General features: G+C 32.9%; 1 long non-coding RNA gene across 1 annotated transcript; it reads right to left on the minus strand.

Moving 5' to 3' along the window:
- Positions 1 to 3,970: 3,970 nt before the first annotated feature.
- Positions 3,971 to 5,202, minus strand: LOC140693252 (uncharacterized). Its single transcript, XR_012068976.1, has 2 exons — positions 5,006 to 5,202; positions 3,971 to 4,290 (listed from the first exon to the last, which is right to left on the minus strand). It is a non-coding gene; the product is annotated as an uncharacterized lncRNA (long non-coding RNA).
- Between the last annotated feature and the right edge of the window lie 15,655 nt (positions 5,203 to 20,857).

Here is a 20,857-nt window from a genome sequence, read left to right on the forward strand (position 1 = left end):
AAACAAATGAACTTAACAACACAGAAAAGGAGTTATACATATAGAAAGAAAGAGTTTGTTCACAAGAAGGAGGGAAATGGGGTAAGGAAAAGAAAAAGTTGAGGAAAATTAAGAGAGAAATTTTTCCAGTTGCAAATTAAATGAAACAGGGACAAGAAATATACTGTATGGGGAATAGTCAATAACTATGAAATATCTTTAAATAGCAACAAATCATAACTACATATATTCTGGAGAACAGTTTGAAATGTATTAAAAATAGTGAACAGTATGTTGTGTAGGGGAAACTAACGCAGTGTTATAGATTAAAGTACACTTCAAAAACAAACAAACATGCTTACGGTAAATGAAAATAGATTTCCAATTAACAAAGGCAGGGGTTGGAAAAGGAGAATTTGATTAATGCACTCAAAAGCTACAAACCTCCAGCCGTAAAATAATCGTGTTCTAGGGATGCCCCATATTAACTTGAAAATTACAAGCAATACTGATTTATGTTCAATATAAATGTTGTTAAGAGAGTAGACCATAAGATTTCACATCACAACCAAAGACAAATTATATTTCTTTAAAATTGTATCTAAATGAGATAATGAATTCTCCCTAAAGTTGCTATGAAATTTATTACATGATAGTTGTATATCAAATCACTATCCTGTGCACCTAAACTTACACAATTTTTTATGCCAATTATATCTCAATAAAAGCAGAAGGAAAAATGGAAATTCAATGGTAATTTTTCCCATGTCATTTCTCATGTTCGTATTTGCAGCAAGTAAACTTATGTCATGATATACTTATCCTAGATAATGATACTAATAAATAGGTGATTCTAATAAGTTATAAATAAAGATAGTAATAAAATTAGTGTTTTACTATGCCTAAACTTTCTTCATTTTAACAGCCCACTGCTTCTGTAGGCATCAAAATTTCAATTTGTGTATTCATCTGAGATTAGGGAATGCATACAAATTTTAAACTGGCTGCTCTTGCTGTGAGTGATAAAGTTCACTGTCTCTGACCGATGGTCTCATCTCCCCGACAGCATCTGTAAGAAATGAACATGCTAGGTTGCTAAAAATCTCAGCATGGTTAAATCTCAGAACTCCTACAATTCTTAACTGTTTTGCAATGGGAATGCAATACTGACAAAGACTTGATTTTGGATAACAATGTGGTGTTTTCTCATGGTTGCATTACGGAATGTGAGGATAATCCCTGAGATCCACAACAAATATTCTTGCTCAAGTGCTGGGCAAAGAAGTGTAAAACTTCTGCATTATTAGGACTGAGGACTGCTTTCAAAATGATGACTATGCTCACTCTATTCCAGGTAGTCCAAGGGAAGAAAAGTTATTGCAATTTCTGTGTGAACGGGAATAATTCAGTGGTTGGGACTCTACAAAGTATTCAACGTGTGTTCAAAGCCAAAATATGTTGTGTAAACAATGAGAATTAAAAGAAAAAAAGTTAGACATAAGCTTAAATTAAAAAGGTGATACAGTCCTGTGCTGGGCTCTGGGGACTGGAGAATATGTATGCCTCAATCCCATTCAAGGGTTCAGAGGCATGGCCCTAACATCAGCTCGGGATTCAATGAGCAGATATCAATTAGTATACTGGGAGAAATATAATCTACCTCTCCCTGATCGGAAGAAAATCTGGTGGCTCAATGAAAGTCTTAATTCAGAGAGATTCTGACAGATGCAGAGGAAAAATTCACTGATGACTCAACTAAGACAAACTTAGTTACTGCTTAACAATCCATCTTCACACACACACACACAGTGTTTGAGAGATTTGTAGTATTTTGTGGGAAGAATTCAATGGGCAGAGCTCAGAGAATAGATTTCATAGCAACAGCAAACTTTTGTACTTTGATCAAAACTCTAATTTTCCCAGGTAGAAAACTACAGATGGACAAACAAACAATATTCTTCTTTACGATATCTAATTTTGAATGTATACTGTAGCTTTTAACTTATCAGTATAGAACCTTGTTAAGATGATCACGGTAAGACCCACTGTCTTATAAGTGAGCTGGAAACTAGCTGCTCAACCAGCCCATCTGAACCCCAGACGACTAATGTAAGCAACAACATAGCCACCATCAGAGATCAGCAGACAAACTTAAAAGCTTGATGTATCTGTTGTAGGAAGAACCACGGCTGTCCAGACACAGTTCTCCAGCTGCAAGTGGTCTCTATTGTTCTCTTGGTATAGGTCATATTGGTGAGATGTTGCTAGAGTTCACCCTGGCCCATTTGCCCATTCTCCAGAATATCAAAAGCTTTCTTCACAACAGGTGACAAATTTTCAGTACACAATTCTGCCATTCTAGACTTATCAGCTGACACTGGCTGCATCATCATGAGTAGAAGTCTTAGGGTCCCTGACCTTACCTACAATTTTCCAGTAATTCAGGGCATTTCACATTCTGAAAATGCTTCGTGTTTTTTTTTAAATTAATGGGAAAGAGTCAAAGACTTCCATGAATATTTTAAATTTCCTAATATCTGCAGAAATTTGGTATTCTTGCAGTTGGACAAATTTTTAATTCTATTACCCTCACCTCCTTCTAGTCCATACATTTTACATCGCAATTTGATTACTGAATACCACCACCCCATCCAAGGGTCTAGTACATCTTAGAAATTTCCCGTGTGAAGGTAAGAAGGGGTAAATGTTATGTGGGGTATATAAACCTACATTAAATGTTTGCAATGGCACTGTCTCTTCTGGAAAAAGCTCTGATTCTAAGAAGTAAATTAATTTGGAGTCAGTATAGTTATTTGTATGGGGAAGAGAATCAGCTATTTTGGGATGGGTGGGTGATGAAAAGACAGGAAAATATCCAGCAAATGAGAAAGGAATGATTTAGACTTATGGAAGTATGAATTGAGAAGACAATGATACTTTGTCTTCTGTACCTACCTCCAATTACTGTCTTGAGTGACTAGTCCTTGCGCTGTGAAAAGAGCTAGTTTGTGGTATAGAGTAAAGACCATAACGAAATAGTTTGAAAACCATGACAGTTTGATCTTTCAGGAAAGTAGATTTTGCTTAAAGTCAACATGTATTTTTCATTCACTAAATACTAAAATGCATCCTGTGGCATGTGCTGTGCTTACTGTGCTGGTATCCAAGGCCGACAAGGAAAGCGGGATAGACATAAAACATCTGGAGGAGGTGGTTTCTGTGCTGAGAGGAGGATAGTCTAAGTAGGTAAAAGGAGGACACCCAACGTCCAAGGATGAGCTGGAATAAAACTGTTGAGTTTGGAGCTAACATTGTTGAGAAACATTTGGCTGGATATATATCCAGATACAGTGAAACATAAAGATATGCCAAGGTAGTCAGATGCCAGATTTATAAAGAAATGACTAAACTAAATTGAGTTAATTTTGTGTGATTAGAGTTGGAAATGCATTAAGTGCCATCCTGAGAACGTAAGCTTTTCTTTGGCTGGAAGATAATAGCAACATAAATTATTAACTAGAAAATATAGTGTAGACTGTTGAGGGCAGGAAATGAAAGCACCAACTGGAATGCTTTGAGAACAGCACAAAGAACACCATAGATAAATTACTACTTAAATTCTACCACATGCTGAATGTGCCATCTGAGACTACATCATGTGACCTTTTTGATTCCAGGGATGACATATTAGAGAACATGATCCGTGGGTGGTTCCTGCATGTATCTCCTGTTCCAAACTATCCTAACTTAACACATTTAATACTTTCCAGGAAGAACCAAAAACCACTTATTACTTTTCCCTCTCTCCATGTTTTATTATTTTTCCAAATTCTTCCATTTTTTTCTTCTTCCTTACAAGAAATTATTTAAATTTCCTCCCATATTGTTCCATCAAAAGATTTTATCAATCAAATATCTCTTTTTTTTAAATGGCAAGTTAGTCTCCTGTTTAAATCTTAACTCTATTAAGAAATATTAAGGAAAATACAGGTACACATCTATGTTTATTGTTCAAATAAGAAAATAGCAGATAGTTGTCGACATTTGCCAACATCATTTATAATTTTTGTTTCCTACATAATCTGGTAGTTCTCTGGTAGATCAGTTGTAATTAGGATGACATTCATAAACTGAAGATGGCTGATGAGTTGGCCTTGAAAGAGAGTTAGCTGATGTATCAGCTATCACTGGCACTGGAAAGCGTGGGTTGCACCCTGGTTGAAGTTTAGGAAAACGACCTTCATTTGCAGATATGTTGTGATATGTATTTGGAAAAGTAGAAGGCTCCAGCATCAGTCCATAATAATTGCCCTGTATGGGAGATAAGATACTCTACTGAGAAATAGAAGTTGTAGTTTAAATGGAGTTCACAACACGGCCATTTGTTTCATTGTAACTGCTTTGAGAGTGCCAGTGGAGAGTGGTCAACTTATTTAGAATAGCTCGTTGACCCACTGCAATTTGTTCTGGTGGTCTGACATTGATGATGGAGGAGAAAAATCACCTCTGATCGGGGTAGTTGTATCACCAATTATGTGGCAAGTAGAGGGCTTTCTTTTTAGAAATTTGCAGAAGGTAATCATGGACTTTCTCCAATAGTGTCAGCCACAAATCCAGAATTATTATTATCCACATTATACCCTGCTTTAAAGTGCTGCTCTTTGAAGTCTTCAGCCAATGAAGACACCAGAGAGGCATTTTTAATCCCAACTTTTCTTTTTATTCTCACTAAAAGCTGGGGACAGCCTCGTTTAAAATTTGGATTATGATAAAAGTGCAGCTACAACCAAAGGAGAAACATTTTAGTAATATTTATACCAAAATACAAGACTACAATAAGCCTAAAGTATAAAACCTGATTCCACGTTTACTATGTAAGGATAATATCATCAAAATATGAACATTGCTAACAATATTTTGAAGTTCCTTATTTGGAAAATACACATTTAAATATTATAGTCATCAAATTTAAATGTTAGCATTTGCGGTAACGGTGAATGACACTTTTGAAAAGCAGCTTTATTACCTTTATATGGATTTCTGGAATGATTCATAGTTGTAAGCAAAGTTTCTCATAATCTTGAATACTTAAGTCACTGTCCTCATTTTTTAGAATAAATAAAGAATTTTAGACTTAATAGTTTAATACAATTTTCAAAATCTTGCTTTACTTTTATATTACCATTGATTGATGTGCAAAATAAAATTTTATATATAAGTTACCAAGAGGTAACTAAAATTTTTTATATCTTTCTTAATACAGACACTTCTTTTTCTTCTGCTGGAAAGTCAGCTAGACAAGCACACATTTGAAAATTCTGCCTCACTTTCCTAAACCCATAAAAGTTAAGCTGTCTAAGTAAACTTTTCATGCTTCCAGTTTCAAATATTCTGAAAGGGGCCTTTCTTTCCAAAACTTCCTTCTTCAAGACATCTTCATCAATCACTACGGAAGACCCCATGAACACCCCACGAGATGGATTTAAATTGGTCACTCCAATCTATTTTCCAGAGTTTTCTTGGAAATGTCAGAGAACGAAAATCATTATCTTCTTCTGGTTCAGAGACACAATATGTGTAACATGGTGTTTTTATCAAGGATTCTTCAGACAAAGTCTGAAAGCATTTTCTTCAATCATAAAACTCATGTCCAAATCCCCAGAGAATGTTTGATCACACAATAGAGATCTACTGGAGTTTCCTGAGCCACTTGGTCCATCTTTATGAGACACATCTTGAATTTCTGAAGAAACATGTGCCATCTCAAATAACTTTTTCTACAGCTCCTTTTCTAATCTGCATGATTTTGACCACTGCAGCTTCATATGCTGCTTTGGCAGGCCTGCACAGATAAACTGCTAGGCCTTCAAAATGGTTCTCAACCTGAGTAGCTGTGACATCACAAAACGACTGGTATCCTAGCAACTCAAGTGTAACATTCAGCCAGTGTTTACTTGTCATTCATCCAGTTAAAATGAAACATATATGATGCTTATTTTTAAAGTGTGATTTGCAAATATTATCCCAACAAAATCTTTTTAAATAATTTAATTTTGGGGTCTATGAAATAAAACCAATCTCCATCCTTTTGTATTAAAATTTATACCAGATTTGTGAACAGAGTATAAATATTGCACAAAATATATAGAATAATTTTAAAGTTTTGGAATTTAAAGTGAAATTCGTGTAAAACATGTACAGAGAATATATATCTATTTCTATATCATTTGTAATTAAAGTGAAACATAATTTGATTAGGAAATTGAAATACGTATTTATCTGTGTACTATATAAGAAGTAATTCAATATTCAAAACATGAGCAGATTAAATGTCAGTTTATTTGTTTTGTATATAAATAAATGTTTAATAATTATGAAATAAAATAAGATAAAATAATGCATCAAATTAAGAAATCCCATAAGGCGGAATTTTTGTTTTAAATTGTAATTCATTTCTATAAGTAAAACAAATTTAATTTAATAATCTACTCTAAAATTACATAAGAGAAAATCTTATTGTATATTTACAAATGTTTATTTTTGCCATTCTTTCAATCAGAGGTTTTTCATTCCCTAGAAGCAATAAATTTTCTTTACATCTTTATAATCCATTCACTTGTGTCTTCTGTTAAGTGTTCCAAAATGATGTTGATAAGTACAATTATGCACAAGATCCTGGGTTCAATAAGCAGTGTCTCCATTAAGGGTCAAACAAACAAACAATCAAAAAACAAAGAAATAACACTATATGTGATTTGGGGTGGAAAAGGCCAGGTAATGCATTTTTGGAAGGAATATGTATCTCAGTCCTGAAACAGTTGACATTGTTAGTAAAATACGGCATTTTAAGGCAAGTGTTTTGTTCACTAAATGTAAATAATAGCTATGTTCTGTATCAGTAAACTGTAGTAAATCCAGTTCTACCAAAATTATATTCTTTATTTAAAAATAAATTCCATTAAACATAAGCCAAATTCAAAATGAGGGATAAATTTTTTAAATAAATAAATGTAAACTCAAGCTGTAATGTAAATTTTTCTTTCAGTATGTGAACATTCCATTCTAAATAAACACTAGCAACCTGAATTCATTACATATTACAAGTATTATAAACTATAGTTTAGAGGGATTTAGTCCTGATTCATAAATATTACTTATCAAATTCAAATCAATATATGTGATACAATCCCTTAAATAGCAGAGAATTCAAAAACATCAATCTCAAAAATTGTAGGAAATTTATTGACCGATCTGATCTTTACATTTTATAAAAATATTCTTAACAAATTCACTTTTAATACATTTCAACTAAACATAATAAAAGTCATATATGAAAAGCCCATGACTAACATCAAGTTCAATGTTAACATACAGGAAACTTTTCCTCTGGTCCACTAATAAGAAAAGGTAGCCCATTCTCACAAGTACTAAATTAAACTATTTGAAGACCTAGCCAGAACAACTAGTCAAGAAAAAAATATAAAAGGCATATAACTTGTAAAAAAGCAGTAAAATTTTTAGAAATGGCATAATTATGCATAGATAGAAAACTCCATAGACTCCTCCAGTGACTGTTAGAAATAATGAACAAACTTAATAAACTTGCAGAATACAAAATCAATATACAAATATCCGTTGCATTTTTATATATTAAGAACAAATTATCAGCAAGAGAAATTAGGATAACAATTGTGTATATATTTATACCAAAAAGAATAAACTAGGAATACATTTGATAAGTGAAATAAAAGATCTAAATATAGATCTATAAATTACAGGTGCAAGAAATAAAAGTAAACCAAATAAATAGAAAGATATTCTCTGCTTATGGATTGTAAACAATGTGAGGATCTATTCTAATCAATCTTTTTTATGTTCAATCTCCCTTGCACTAATTATTGAGGAGAATGTCTATTTTCATTTTATACTCTTGCTTCCTTTTTCATGGGTTAATTGATCATAGGTGTGAGGGATTATATCTGGTTGCTCTATCCTCTTCTATTGATTGGTGTCTGTTTTTGAGCTAGTTTCATGTTGTTTAAATTACTAAAGCTTTGTTGGACTGTTTAACTTCAGAGAACTATACACTATTAGATTTAATACACTTTTTCAAGATTATTTTTGCAACTCATGGTCTATGTGGTTACATAAAGATTTTGAAATTACCTGTTCTATTAAATGGAAAAATCTCATGGTTACTTTGACATGAATCACACTAAATGTAGATTGCTTTGTGTAGTATGTTTGTTTCAACCACATTGTATCACATCATTAACATAAGAGAAATTTTCATTTCTTTGGATCAGTTTTAATTTCCTTCATCAATGTTTTCTATTATTTAACGTATAGGTTTTCTCCTTATTTCCTAACTTCATTTCTATGTATCCTATTCATATATATGTAATTATATATATTATATTTGTAAACATGTTTCCTACACAAATACAACAGTCAGAAGACAGTGGCATGACATATTCAAAGTTCTGAAGGAAAGAAAGCTGTAATCTAAGATAATTTATCAAGCAAGGCTATTCTTTAGAATAGAAGGAGAGATAAATAACTTCCACTAAAGCAAGTACTAAAAGAATTTAGCAACAGAAAAAGAAATAATGTAAATCGACTCTAAAAAAAAAAGAAGCAGGATTCTATAGAAAGGAGAAAGGCATAATTAGAAAGGCAATAGCTACAATGTCTTACAATAGAATAAACATGATGTTGCAGTACAGTACATCAAAAATTTTAAGAGTCAGTGAGTGAAACAGGACAATACAGAGTATTTTCTTCTTGTTTCTGTTCTCTATAGGAGGGGTTAGAATTTCTATTCTTATCAGTTAAAAGAAAAAGATATAGTAATGTGTCAATATACATACAAGACAGGGTGGCCATAAGTCAAAACTTACAATGAAGTAACAAAGCCAAAAAGAAACCAAGATAATAAAAGAAAACTTATCAAGCAACAGAAAGAAAATGAAATGAACAAAAAGGAAATACCAAATCAACTGGAAAATGAAGTTCAAAATGGAAATAAACACCAGTCTATCAATAATTATCATAAATGTTAATGGACTTAGTGCTTCAATCAAAAGATATATATTGTCAGATGGGATAATATAATGAGACCCTACATTATGAAGCATAAAAGAGTCCCACATTTGTAAGAGGAACACAAATTAATTGAAACTCAGAAGATGGAAAATATATTGCATGCAACTGGACATGACAAGAAAGCAGGACTAGCAGTACTGACTTCACACAAAATAGACTTTACAAGAAAGGTCATAGAGAAAGATAAACAAGGACATGAAATAATGATTAAAGGAGCAATAAAAAATGAGGGTATTAAACTCATTAATATATATGTACTCAATATAGGAGCACCTAAATACATATAGCAAATACTAATAGATGAAAAGGGAGAAATGGATGGGAACACAATCACATTCGGAGACTATATCTCCCCTTTACCATCACTAGACTGGTGTTTCAGGCAGAAAATTATTAAGGGAAGAAAGATACAAAAAGATACGATAAAATAATTAGAGTTGGTGATATTTTCAAAACAGTACTCTTCCCCAAAACAGAATATACATTCTTTTCCAGTTCACCTGGAATATTTTCTAGAAAAGATTATGTCCTCAGGCACAGAAGAAGCCTCAACAAATTTAAGAAAATAAAACCAATTTGAAGCATCTTTTCTGAGTATAATACTATGAAAATAGTAATCCTTCACAGAAAAACATTGTGAAAAAATGACAGCATGAAAATTAAACACCATGGTACTATAACAAGTAGGGGAGGTGAAGATGTAAAAGAATAAATTAAAAAATATCTTCAGAAATATGTCAAAATACTACACAAAATCTATTGAATACATTTAAAGCAGGCTTAAGAGGTAAGTTTATTGTGACAACACTCCTCAAAGTAGAAGAGCAATTTCAAATAACTAATCAAAGTTTCTATGTACACTAATCATGAAAAGAAGAGCAAACAAAACCAAAACTCAGCAGAAAGAGAGAAATAAGAATGATCAAGGAAGAAAGAATTGAAATACACATTAAAAAATAGAAAAAAAACAATCAAAGTCTTGTTTGAAATAGTAAACATAATTGACAAAACTCTGGACAGGCTCACCAACAAGAAAAGAGAGAGAACACAAATAATATAAGAAATGAAAATGGAGAAACTAAAAAGAGTACAACAAATTTGCATATTATCATAAGTGAATAACATGAGCAACAGTATGGAAACAAAATGGATAACCAGGAATAAATGGAGAAGTTTTTGAAAACATTCAGCCCACCAATATTGCATCAAGAAGAAATTAACCATTTGAACAGTCAGATCACCAGAAATTGAATAGAATTATCAATAAAATAAAAAATATCTGCAAACCAAATTGAAACCCAACTAGCTTCACTGGGGAATTATACCAAATATACAGAGAAAAATACATACCAGTCCTCCTCAAACTCTTCCAAAAGATTGATATGGAAAGAGTACACCCAAACTCACACTGTGAGGCCAACATCAACCTGATACAAAAACCAGACAAAGACACTACCCCAAGAGAAAACTATAGTCCAGTATCATTGATAAATATAGATGTAAATGTCCTTAAGAAAGTATTAACAAACAGAATCCAACAGCATGTAAAAAAAGATTATGCACCATGGTAATGTTACTTCATTCCAGGAAAACAAGGATGGTTTAACTTATGCAAATAAATCAATTGTAATACACCATATCAATAACTGAGAGGACAAAATAACACATGATCATCTCAGTATATGCAGAAATAACATTTGAGAAAATTTAACACCTATTTGCAGTAAAAGTTCTTGTAACAGTGTGCATAGAGGGACCATATCTCAACATAATGAAAGCTATTTATGACAAACATATAGCCAGCAAAATACTCAATGGTGAAAAACTGAAACCCTTCCCACAAAAACCTGAGACAAGACAAGGTTGCCCATTCTCACAATTTCAATACAATATAGTCTTGGAATTCCTAGCCACAATGATCAGGCAAGGAAAATATATAAAAGGATTCAGACTGGAATAGAAGAGGTAAAATTGTCATGATAGGAAGACATGACACTATATATAGAAAACTGTAAAAGCTTCACAAAATATTACTTAGGCTGAAAAAGGAACTGGGCATGGTACCCAGAGCAATGTAAAAAAACCAATTACATTTCTTTACACTACCATTGAATCAACAGGAAAACAAATTATAGAGACAACCGCTTTTATAACTGCACCCAAAGCAAAAAAATGCTTAAGAAAAATTCTGACCAAGGAGGTGATGAAATATACATGGAGCACTAGAAAACATTGATTGAGGAAATCAAAAAAGAATGAAGAATAGGAAAGATGCCCAATGGTCTCGTAATGGAAGAAACAAAATTGTTAATATGGTCATATTGCCCAAGGCAATCCCCAGACTTAATGTGATTTCCTATCAAATTATGCCAAAATTTTCTTTTTGGGACTGAAACAACTGATTCTAAGATTTACATAGAGTCATAAAAGATCCATAATTTCCAAAGCAATATTAATGAAAAAGAAAGAGGCTGGAGGAATAAACTACCTGTTCTCCATACACTATTGCAGAGCCACAATGAACAAAATGACAAGATATTCATACAGAAAGAGGCATATGGACCAAAAGAACAGAATAGAAGGCCTAGGAATAAATTTACAGGCCTACGTTCTATTAATCTTTGACAGAGTAGCCAGGAATATGACAGAGAAAAGACCATCTCTTCACCAACTGGTTTTGGGAATCTGGATAGCAGCATGCAGAGCAATGGAGTTAGAACACTCCTTCACTCCATACACAAGAATAAACTCAAAATGGCTTGAAGACTTAAATGTAAGGCAAGACACAGTAAATCTCCTAGAAGAAAATATTGGCAAAACACTTTGAAATAAATCTCAGGAATGATCTCTTAGAACAGACTACCCAGGTAATGAATGTAAGAATAAAATTAATAAATGGGACCTAATAAAACTTATAAGCATTTGCACAGCAAAGGGAACCATAAACAAAGCAAAATGACAACCTGCAGTATTAAAGAAAATATGTAGAAGTGTGCAACTGACAAAGGCTTAATTTCCAAAATATAAAGAGTTCATACAAACTAATAATAATACTTAAAAAAAACAAGAAACCCAAATTGAAAATGGGCAGAAGCCCTGAACAAGCAATTCTCCAATAGAGACATACAAATGCCACATAGATATATGAAAAAAAAATTGCTCACTATCATTATCAGAGAAGGGCAATTCGAAACTCTAATGAAGTATCACCTCACAATAGTCACAATGGTCATCATTCAAAATTCCACAAACATTAAATCCTGGGGTATCTGTGGAGAAAGATGACCCTCTTTCACTGTTGGAAAGAATGTAGTTTGGTGCAGTCATTGCGAAAACCAGGGTGGGGATTCCTCAAAAGAATAAAAATAGGCTTAACATACGATCCAGCAATCACACTTCTGGGTATAAACCAAAGTGAACCCAAATTCAAAAAGACACCTGTACCCCAATGTTCTTTGCAGTGCTATATACAACAGCCACGACATGGAAGCAACCTAATTGTCCAACAACAGATAACAGTATTCAGAAGTTATCCCGTATTTACACAATGGAATACATTTCTGCAATAAAAAATGATAAAACAATGACATATGCAGCAAAATGGATGTCCCCAAAAAGTGTCATCTAATTGAAGTAAGCCAGAAAAATAAAGAAAAATAATACATGACATGACATATGGGGAACCTTAAAAAAAAATTTGGATGAGAACACTATGATTTCATCTACAAAATTGAAAGAAACTCACAGATCTACTAAGCAATTATATGATTACAATGGAAAGGGGCTGTGAGAGGATATATTTGGGAGCTGTAGATTCATAAATTTTTTCCTCTATATATAAAAGTAAATTTTTTCAAAATTTCTCTTTATGACACAGGGCAGTAAGTTAAATATTGTGAAGTAATGTTTAATAGGCACATAAATATATGCATGTAGGGGGACACTGTGCTATACACCACAGATTGACACATTGTAAATGGCAATAATTCAATGATAAGTAAATGAATAAACATGTAAATAAATAAATAAATAAATAAATAAATAATAACTAAATAAAAAATATTTAATAATAAATCAAATACAAAGATTCACACTACTTAACTTTACACCTTATGGATTTAGGAGAAATCAGAAAGAATAAAAAGAAAATTGAATGAATGAGAGTATGGCAAATAACAAGAGATGCAATTGGAAAGCTAGAAAAAAATATACCTAAGTCTGTTTCTTTTAAACATAAACTGGACAAATGTTTAGGTTGGCTAATAAAATACAGACTCAAATAAAATTAGAAATAAAAGATAAGATATTACCACTGATGTTGTAGAGATGCAAAGCATCATAAGAAATTACCACTAGCCAATGATTTGAATGACCTAGAACTAAAGACAAATACCCAGAAACATATGTCTTCCAATACTGAATCAAGAAGTAATTAGAAAGATAATAGAGCAAAAATGTGTTTGAGTAAGTCAATAATTCTAACTTCCAAAGCCAGAAAAAATTTACAAAACGACTTTACTGGTGAATTCTGTCATACATTTGAAGACAATTTTTCACCAATTCTTCCCCAAATCTTCCAAGAGTTTGAAGGGGGTGAAAGGTTCCAAACATATTTTATGATGCGAGCTTTATTTGCTTAACAAAACTAGAAAGGACATTATATGCAATAAATAGAATATTATCCCTGATGTACATATGTGCCAAAATTCTCAACAAAACACAAGCAAAATGAATTCAACAACACATTTAATGTATCATAAACATATATGAGTAAAGGTATATATCCCTGGGTTTAAGGATACTTCAAAATATTCAAATCGATAAAGATGACATGCCACACTAATTGAATGAGAAATAAAACTCACACAATCATCACAATAAGTGCGGAAAGAGCATTGTATATAATACAACATCCTTTTAAGATACTCCCAACAAATTAAATTAACCCTGTCAGTGGCACGATATAATTTACACACAAACACTGTGTGGATAGAAGCGAAGCAGTTCTCTGTTTTTTGATTCTTAGAAGAAGGGTTTATATAGGACATGCACAATGCCACACATATAATCTAGGTTATAACAATGTTAATAATCTTAAGCTATTTATGTTCCCATGCTCCTGCAGTAAGCGCAGGATGTTAAATGATCAAGAATTGTTTTAAAGTTCACCACGGATCTTCATTAAGTAGGCCATCTCTTATCCAGCCGGCTTTGCCTGTCTTAGGTTGTCCTCCTCTGACGATCTTACCCAGCATAGGCTATCCAGCTTTCCATACTGGATACATTGAGTAGGCCATTACTTATCCAGCCTGGATACGTGACATTCCTCACAGCTTGTTTATCAGTTCAGCCCAAGGGCTTATTTTCTAGAGCCGTCAGACAGGGGCCTACAAACCCAACATCCCTTGACAGAAAACTGGATGAAGAAAATTTGATGTATATATGCAATGGAATCAATACTTTGCATTCCTATCAACAGTGTACATGCTGTTCCTTTTTCTCCACAATCTCACCAACATCTATTTGTTTTCTTTTTGATGAGAGCCTTCTGAAAAGTGTGAGGTCTTGTCTCATATTAGGTTTATGACTTTCCTAATAATTTGTAACTCTGAACACATTTTTATGTGTCATAAAGCCTACTCTATGTTTTCTACAGAAAATTGATTCAGATCTATCTATTTAGTTCCTATGGACTTTTTTTAAATTGGATTGTTTGCTCTTTTTTATGTTGTTTTGGGGTAAGAGTTTGCCATATATTTTGGATATTAACACTTGATTGTAAATTATCACTTAAAAATATATTCTACCATTGTGTTGGTTGACTGTTAATTTTATTGATCATTTCTTCTGCAGTGTAAATCTGTTTAGTGTGACACAATCATATTTTGTTAGTTTTATTTCTGCTTTCCTTGACAGAGGAGGCATATGCAGAATCAAATTAAGTCCAATATCAGAGTGTACTTCTTATGTTTTACCCTAGGATTCTTTAATTTCATGTTTTATGCTTTATGTGCCCATGAATGGGATTGCTGTGTCATATGATAGGTCTATTTTTATTATTCAAAGGAACTTCCATACTGTTTCCAAAGTTGTTTCACCAATTTTATTTCCCACCAACAGCATTGGAGAGTCCCTGTTTCTCCACAACCTTCCCCAGTCTTTATTATTTGTAGACATTTTAATGACAGCCCTTCTCGCTAGTGTGAGGTAAAACATTATTTTATTTTTGTCTTGTCTTTGTATAATGATTTACATTGTGAGCACGTTTTTATATTCCTGTTTGTCATCTGTGTCTCTCTTTTTGAGAATTGTCTTCTGCTCATTTTCTGGCTGAGTTGTTTGTAGATTTTCAAAACGGTGTTGCATGAACATTCTGTGTATTTTAGAAATTAGCCTCTTGTTGATTGCAATGTTTCCTAATGTTTTCTCCCATTTGGAAGCTCATCTATTGATTCTGTTTATTTTTCTGTGTAGAAGTTTTAAGTTTAATTAGGACCTACTTGTTTATTTTAACTTTATTGTTTTCAGCTTGGGAGTGTGACATAAGTAAATTTTGCTACAATTTTTGTTTTGTTTAACCTATGTTTGATTCCAGAAGATTTATTGTGTCACACATTAGATTCATATATTTAAAACATTTTTAATTTATTCTTGTACAGTGTGAGGGATTGTTCTCATTTCATTGATTTTCATGTGGCTGTCTAGCTTTCTCAACATCACTTGCTGGAGACTGTCTTTAAGGCATTGTATATTTTTGTTTCCTTTGTCATATTTTAGTTGACCATAGTTGTGATGTTTTATTCCTGCATCTGTGTTCTTTTCCAGTGATATAGATGTTTGTTTCTTTTCCAGTATTGTGCTGTTTTGATTGCTGAATTTTTGTAATATAGTCTGAGATCTGGAAGGGTTATGGGTTATGAATCCAACTTTGTTCTTTTTCCTCATTGTTTCTTTTGCAGTTCTGGTCCTTTTTAAGATCCATTCAAATCATAGGACTGTTTTTAGTTCTGTGGAAAATATCATGTAGTTCGATCTGAATCAATTTGTATCTGTAGACATATTTTGTAGTATGTATATTTTAACAATATTAATTTCTCTAAACGAAGACCTTGAGATTTCTTTCCATTTCTTTGCATCATCTTCAAATTTCTTTATAAGTGTCCTATAGATTTTATTATGTTGGATTTTCCTGAGGTTTTTCATGTTTTGACCTGATTTCATATGGATTTTTTAAAATAATGGAATATTTTATTGTTAGTGTAAAGAAATGTGACAGTTTTTTATATTAATCATGAATCATGCTACTTTGCTAAATGTCTTTATTAGTTTTAGTTGTTCTGGTGTGGAGAATCTTTAGGGATCTCTATATAGATTATCATGTCATCTAAAATAATAACAGTTTTACTGCATTCAATTCAACTTGAATAACTTTTTTTCTTGTCCTATTGCTGTTACTAGGACTTCCCATACTGTGTATAATAGAAATGGTGAGATTGGGCATCCTTGTCTTATTCCTTAATTTGGCTTTCAGTTATTCACTTTTGTATACTATATTGTCTGTGGGTTTGTAAGTAATGACTTTAGTTATGTTGAGATATGTTTCCTGAATCCTACTTTGGTAAGAGGCTTCTGTTGTGTTCCTATTGTTGTTGTTGTTGTTGTTGCTGTTGTTGCTGTTTTAATGAATAAAATGTTCAATTTTCTGAAATACTTTTTATGTATTTTTTGAGATGACCACATCATTTTCTCTTTTCCTTTTGTTAGCGTGGTGTATCAAACTGATTGATTTGTGCATGTTGAACCTCTCTTGTGACCCTGCCATGAGTCCAAGTTGATCATGGTGTATGATTGATTTTTGGCATTGCTGGATTTAGTTTGCTAATAATATTTTGTAGAATTTTTGCATCAAAATCTGTCAAATTTATTGGCTTGAAGTTCCCTTTGCCTGTAGTTTGTTTGTTGGCTTTGCTATCAGGGTGATAAATTCTTCATAGGATTAATTTGGGAGTTTCCCACATCTTCACTATTTTTGAATAATTTGAAGAGTATAAGTTATGCTTTGTATTTTTGTTCTCCACACAATTTGTTTAAATCTGCACTTCTATTTAACGATTTTTTTAAATGCAGATATTTTCTTCTAGAAAATAGTTTGTTCAAATTATTTGTTTCTCCTTATTTCTGTCTCTTTCTAGACATTTGTCTATTTCTTCAAAGTTGTCAAGATTATTCGAATGTAAGTGTTGACAAAATGATCCCTTTTTTGTATATCTGAGGTAACAATTGTTATTTCTCTTCTTTTATTCCTTACTTAATTTCTTTGGGGTATCTCTTTATTCTTCATGATGCACCTACCTAGAGGTTTTTTTTATTTTGCTTATCTTAAAAAAAACAAAAATAATCTTTGGTTTTACTGCTCTTTTGCATAGTTTTCTTTTTGTCTCTAATGTATATTTACACCTGTAATATTTAGGATCTTTTTTTAAATTTTTTTAAATTTTCATCGATTTACTGTCATTTTACAAAATTGTCTCCAATCCCAGTGTAGAGCACAGTTTTGCAGTTGCAATGAACAAAAATACATTTTTTGTCCCATTTTTTCCACTGTGGGCTTCCATAAGAACTTTTATATATTTCCCTGTGCTATACAGTACAATCCTGTTTATCTATTATAAAATTTAGACCTCCTAGTCTATCCCTTCCCACACCCCGCCCCCTTGGCTAACAAAAGCTTGTATTCTACGTCTGCATGTCTATTTCTGTTCTGTATTTGTGCTTTTTTTGTTTTGTTTTGTTTGTTTTTTTGATTCCACTGATGAGCCATATCATATGGTATATTACTTTCTCTTTCTGGCTTACTTCACTTAGACTGATTTTCTCCTGGACCATCCATGTTGCTGAAAATGGCGTAATGTTTTCACTTTATATGGCTGACCAGTATTCCATTGTATAAATATACCACCTCTTCTTTATCTAGTCAACTGTCGATGGATATTTAGGCTGTTTCTATGTCTTGGCTATTGTAAATAGTGCTGGCTATAAATATTGGGGTACAGGTGTCATCCAGAACTAGGGTTCCTTCATGATTTATGGCCAGGAGTAGGTTTCCTGGGTCATATGGTAAGCCTATTCCTAGGTTTTTGAGGAATCTTCATCCTGTTTTCCACAGTGGCTGCACCAATCTGCATTGCCACCAGCAGTGAAGGAAGATTCCCTATTCTCCACAGAAACTCCAGCATTTGTCATTGTGATTTAAGAATGATGGCCATTCTGATTGGTGTGAGGTGATACCTCTTTGTAGTTTTGATTTGTATTTCTCTGATAATCAGTGATATTGAGCATTTTCTGATGTGTCTTTTGATCATTTGTATGTCTTCCTTGGAAAATTGCTTGTTTAGGTCTTCTGCCAATTTTTGCATTGGGTGATTTATGTTTTCTTATTCAGTTGGATGTGCTGCTTATATACTCTGGAGATCAAGCCTTTGTCGGTTTCATGTTCAGATATTTTCCCATTCCTTAATTTGTATTTTTGTTTTACTTCCAGTTTCTTTGCTGTGCAGAAGCTTGTAAGTTTCATTAGGTCTCATTTGTTTATCCTTGCTTTTATTTTTTCTAGAAGAAAATTTATGAGACGTATGTCAGATACTGTTTTGCCTATATTTTCCAATAGGAAGTTTATTGTATCTTGTCTTATGTATAAGTCTTTGATCCATTTTGAGTTTATTTTTGTGTATGGTGTTCTAGCTTCATTGGGAGTGTTCTACGTTCATTGATTTACATGCTGCTGTCCAGTTTTCCCAACATCAGTTGCTGAAGGGATTGTCTCTCTTCCATTGTATTTTCTTGTCTCCTTTGTCAAAGATTAATTGACCAAAAGTTTGTGGGATTATTTCTGGCTCTCAATTCTGTTCCATTGGACTGTATATATCATTTCCTACCAATACAATGCTGTCATGTTGACTGTAGTTCTGTAGTATTATCTGAATCATTAGCGTTAAGAAATGCCACTGATTTTTGAAACTTAATCTTGTAACCTGCTACATTGCTGAATTCTTCGATCAGCTGTAGTAGTTTTTGCCTGGATCTTGTACGGTTTTCTATATATAGTAACATATTTTCTGCATATAGTGAGACTTTTACCACTTACTTTCAAATTTGCAATCATTTTAACTCTTTCTCTTGTTTGATTACTGTGGCTAGGTCTTCCCAGACTATTTGAGTCAGAATGGTGATAGTGTGCATCCTTTTACTGTCCTAGATTTTAGTGTGAAGATTTTGACTTTCTCACCATTCAGTACAATGCTGGCTGTAGGTTTGTAATCTATAGCTTTTATGATGCAGAGATATGTTGCCTCTATGCCCAATTTGGTGAGATTTTTTATCATAAGTGTGTGTTGAATTTTATCAAATGCTTTTCCTGCATCTATTGAGATGATCATGCGGTTTTGGTCCTTTCTCTTGTTGACGTGCTGTATTACATTGATTAATTTGCCTATGTTGGACCACCCTTGTGTCCCTGGCATGATCCCCACTTGGTCATAATGTATAATTTTTTCTGTGTTTTTGGGTTCTTTTCGCTACTATTTTGGTGAGGATATTGGCGTCTGTATTCATCAGTGATATTGGCTAATAATTGTCTTGTTTGGTATTGTGTTTGCCTGGTTGTGGTATCAGGGTGATTGTGGCTTCATAGAATGACTTTGGGAGTATTCCTTCTTTTTCAATTTTCTGGAAGAGTTTGAGAAGGACAGGTATGAGTTCTTCTATGCATGTTTGGCAGAATTCCGTAGTGAAGCCGTCCGGTCCTGGATTGTTATTTGTAGGGAGGTTTTATATTGCTATTTTGATTTCATTTCTAGTGCTCTGCTTGTTCAAGGGGTCAGTTTCTTCTTGATTCAGTCTTGGTGCACAGTATGTTTCCAGAAACTTGTCCATCTCCTCTAGGTTATAAAGTTTGGTTTAATATACTTTTCATAATATTCTCATGTGATATTCTGTATTTCTATTTTATTAGTTGTAAATTCTACATTCTCCTTTCATATTTTGGCAATTTGTGCTGTCTCTCTTTTCTTGTTTTTGAGTTTGGCCTGAGGTTTGTCCTTTTTACTTACTTTTTAGACAAACCAGCCTTTGGATTGGTTGAATTTTTCCTATGGTCATTTTAAACTCTATTTTATTTATTTCCTCCCCAATATTTATGATTTCCTTCCTTCTGCTGCCTTTGGGTATTTTTTTCTTCTTTTTCTAGTTCATTCTCCTGATAGATTAAATTGTTTATTTGTGGTTGTTCTTCATTTCTGAGGTCTTTATTGCTATAAACTCCCCTCTCAACACTACTTTTGCTGTGTCCCATAAATTTTGTGTGGTTTTGCTTTCATTTTCTTTTGTCCCATGGTAAATTTTCATTTCAGCTTTGATTTCTTTTTTGACCCATAATTTTTTAATAACATATTGTTTAATCCCCATGTTTTCCTTTTGTTCTCCTTTGTTTCTCTGTTGTTGATTTCTAGCTTCATGGCATTCTGGTCAGTAAAGATGCTTGAGGTAATTTCTATCTTCTTAAAGTTGCTGAGGTTTCTTTTATGCCCAAGTATATGATGAATCATGGAAAAGTTCCACGTGCACTTGAAAAGAATGTTTGTACTATTTTGTGGGGGGTACAATTCTCTGAAAATATCCACCAAGTGTAATATTTCTATTGTATCATTTAACTTCATTGTTGCTTAAGTTATTTTTGATCTCGATGATCTGTCCAGTGATGTTAATGCAGTGTTGA

This window comes from Vicugna pacos, unplaced genomic scaffold, assembly GCF_048564905.1.
Source record: "Vicugna pacos unplaced genomic scaffold, VicPac4 scaffold_19, whole genome shotgun sequence".
Taxonomy (NCBI): Eukaryota; Metazoa; Chordata; class Mammalia; order Artiodactyla; family Camelidae; genus Vicugna; species Vicugna pacos.